Source organism: Mus caroli, unplaced genomic scaffold (genome assembly GCF_978045245.1).
Source record: "Mus caroli unplaced genomic scaffold, Mus_caroli_1 scaffold_8, whole genome shotgun sequence".
Taxonomy (NCBI): Eukaryota; Metazoa; Chordata; class Mammalia; order Rodentia; family Muridae; genus Mus; species Mus caroli.
This window is the reverse complement of record NW_028227263.1, coordinates 22,246,476-22,250,358: the sequence shown is the minus strand read 5'-3', so window position 1 is coordinate 22,250,358 and position 3,883 is coordinate 22,246,476.

The window sequence follows — 3,883 nt, the reverse complement described above, 5'->3', positions numbered from 1 at the left end:
CAAGTCTCAGAGCACCGAAGCGCTTGCAGTTAAAAGCTGCAGCCTTCACCCCACCTGCAGGGCTTCTCTCTGGAGGAAAACCCTTTTAACCATTTCTGTTTTCCTTTGTTCTGTTTTATTTTTTTTCCTACCCAAAGTCTCAGCCATGTACTTACATACATTTTTTTCTTTTATCTACTCTGGGCAGTTTTTATTTCTTGCTTCCTATGACAGATGAAGAGTTAGTTCAGGTGCAGGGACCCCCTTCCTGCTCCCCCTAGTATTTGGTGCAAATAAGGTTATCTTCAACGTGTGGCAATGCAGCTCATGCCAGCTCTGCTCTTCTGTTTCTCATCTCATCAGCGCTGCTCATCAGGTGCACACCGCCATGGTGTGGGAGTTTCCTTTCATTTCCCCCTTTGCCTCTGCCAGTCCCTCTCTCTTCACTGTGCCCTCAATGTTGTCACTTTCTTGTCACCTATACAGCAGCCACTTAGCATCCTTCAAACACAGCCAAGCTGTTTTTGCAGACAGATTGACACTAAAAGTTCAACACAAGCTGGTGCTCTTGTTATTTCATAAGTATCATTCATTCATAGAACAAGGGTTGACCTGGGATGATGATGATGGTGGTGATGATGATGATGGTGATGATGATGATTTTTAATACAGATCTAAAGCCACGACCCTCATATCATAGGCTTCCGAGGTAAACAACTCTTTAGCTAGGCATAGTCTCACTTCTTTCATTTTAGCATTTGGGAATCTGAGGCAAGAGAATTACTGTGGGTTTTGGGGTAACCTTGCTACATAGTGAGTTACAGGTCAGCCGGGGCTACAGAGTGAGGCATTGTCTCCAGAAAACAACAATAAACACACACACACACACACACACACACACACGTTTTTACACTGGTGGCTTAAATCGTGGAATATTTACTTGGTGTTAGGCCTCAAGCCTGGGATCTCATGCATGCTAGCAATGTTCTTAGCAGAGGAGTTGTGCCACATCCCTCTTTTGGTTTTATAACTCATTTAAAGCCTGGCCTTTCTAATCGCTTCTCCACTTGCCCAAAGCACAAGGCTTCCCTATGCTAACTTCAGTCTTCCCAACCTCTCTATGAAACCCTTTCTGGGAATAATTCTCTGATATCCTCTCGTATAAGGAGGACTGGGGAAGCGAGAGTGGGAGCAGAGAATGGGGTACTCTAGCTTGTTTCTCTTTTCAATACCTCAATACCAGGACCTTGCAGCCACCGGGCAGAATGTTTACCACACTCTTAGCCCTTGGATCTTCTATTTTAGATTACAGTTGCTAAGTGAGATCATGACCAGAGACTTGATTCTGAGTACTTCACATGCCAGACTTCTCATTGGCTATTCTTGTGGTTTTGTTAAATGAGCGTGGATGGCCCCTCCCAGGCTCCTATACTGTGGGCTAGGTTGCCAGGTGATGGGCTCCCAGGAAGTGATTGGATTCCCAAGGCTCTGGCCTAATCAGATTGCTCCCTTGATGGCTTGTAGTAGGATGTCATTATTGGGAGGTGCTGACTGGTGAGAGGTGGAGCTTAGCTGGAGAAGGTAGATCACTAGGGAGAAGAAGACATGGTATGCTTCTCTGCTTCTTTTCTGCAGTGAGATGAGCAGCCTCTGCCACCTCCTACCACCAATGATGCTCTGCTTCACCTCAGGCTCAAAGGGATGGAGTGGGTGATGGAGCTGAAACCTCCCCATGGGCTCAGCTGAGCTTTCCCCTTATTAGCAAGTCCTCGAAAGTACTTGTCAGGGTGAGACAAGAAGTCTGAAACAGTGCAGGAAACAATGGCTAAGAAGTGTAGTTCATGGCTTTTTCTTAGAGAAAAGCTTGGATGTGAGTTACACTACACAATCATTAGTTTTTAAAGAGAAACTAAGAATGACACAGGAGAAACCACCCCATGGGGGTATGAAGATGTTGTAAAGGGTCAGGCATTATGCTTCCTGTCTTCCTGCTGTTGCTTGGACTAGGGCACAGTCTGATATCAGATTGAGAATTAGGTCTTCTGGGTGCCTGAGGGTAGAGGGGGAGCCCAGGCAAGCTTGGATACCTTGTTAAACCACAGTTCCCAGCACTTAGAAGATGCACAATTTCTCTCCTACCTTTCATGTCTAGGAGGAGGCTTCAGGCACAGAGAAAGAAAACACCCTGACTACCAGCTTCCTTATCACAGATGGAGTAGGGATGTCATTGAATCTATAGTATTGTGTCCCCATAGCAACTGGCGCTGCATCCTCCCAGATTCATGTGAAATGCCATTGAAAAGTCTAAATGGTCTTTCTAATACTGTGTATCTGATCTTGAGGAGTCACTACAACAAGGAAAATGGGGTTCACTCAGATTGCCCATGGCTCGTCACATGCTCCCTCCTAGTCATAATGAACAGTATCTTATTGTTTTCAAAGAGGGGCTTTGTTGCAAAAACAAACAAACAAACAAACAAGATGCTGGATATTAAAATAGGAAACTAAAGCCCATTTTAATCAACTTTTGTATTTATTATTTTATCATGACACACAAAGATGTTGATGCTTAAGCTTTATGGTTCCTAACTCTAAACCTTTTGCAAAATGTATAGAAGTAAACAATTTTGAACACTGACATCTCTCTGCACTTTGACATGTCCTTGTCTCCCATTAGATTACTTCACGTTGAGTGGCGCTAAAGAAATCACAGGCTGACTTTGTAGCTGAGTAGAATTACGCTGTGGACACCTTCTGGTGAAGTGGAAACTTCTAGTTCTTTGGAAAGTTAGTTATGCCAAATGATGTTTTGCTGGGGACACATGTGAAAGGATGTCTTGCTAAAGCAAATGTGAAAAATTGTTTTCCTGAAGCAGACACAGGTGAAAGGCTGTTTGGATACAGCAGATATGTGAAAGGACGCTTGATGAAGAAGTATAAATATGACCCACAGACAGTGGGAGAAAAGCACTGAGTTTTGGTTTGGTTGGTTCAGCCTTGCTATTCTTTGCTAAAGACATGCATGTAATTGGTTCGCCTTACATAGAGTTATTGAGCTCAACTTGTGATAACTCTGACCTTGAGAGAAACTTGCCTAAGAACTGCTCTCAAGGTTCCTTGCCTCAGGCTGGTTGGCAAGCCTGGCAGTTTCTTCAGGGTTGAACTGAAGCTGCTTGGTGTCTGCTTGCTGAAAGGACTGGACTGTAGCTGCTGAGTCTTTTTTTTTTTTTTTTTTTTTATCCCTTAGTATCCCTGTACATAGGGATCTCTTCTCAACAGACCATGATGAGGCATTAAAGGAGTGCTTCTTCTTATGCTACTAAGGACGGCAATCCGGACACACTCATCTCCGAAACAATCAATTACATAAAAATAAAATGTTCAGATACTTACGCATCTCATTTAACCGTGTATTTTATAGAGCATTTTATGTCATTGATTCATTTCCTAATACTTTTTTTTTTAATATTTTTATTACATATTTTCCTCAATTACATTTCCAATACTATCCCAAGAGTCCCCCATAGCGCCCCCCACTTCCCTACCCACCCATTCCCATTCTTTTGGCCCTGGCATTCCCCTATATTGGGGCATATAAAGTTTGCAAGTCCAATGGGCCTCTCTTTCCATTGATGGCCGACTAGGCCATCTTTCGATACATATGCAGCTAGAGACAAGAGCTCCGGGGTTCTGGTTAGTACATCATGTTGTTCCAACAATAGGGTTGCAGATCCCTTTAGCTCCTTGGGTACTTTCTCTAGCTTCTCCATTGGGAGCCCTGTGATACATCCAATAGCTGACTGTGAACATCCACTCCTGTGTTTGCTAGGCCCCGGCATCGTCTCACAAGAGACAGCTATATTTGGGTCCTTTCAGCAAGATCTTGCTAGTGTATGCAATGGTG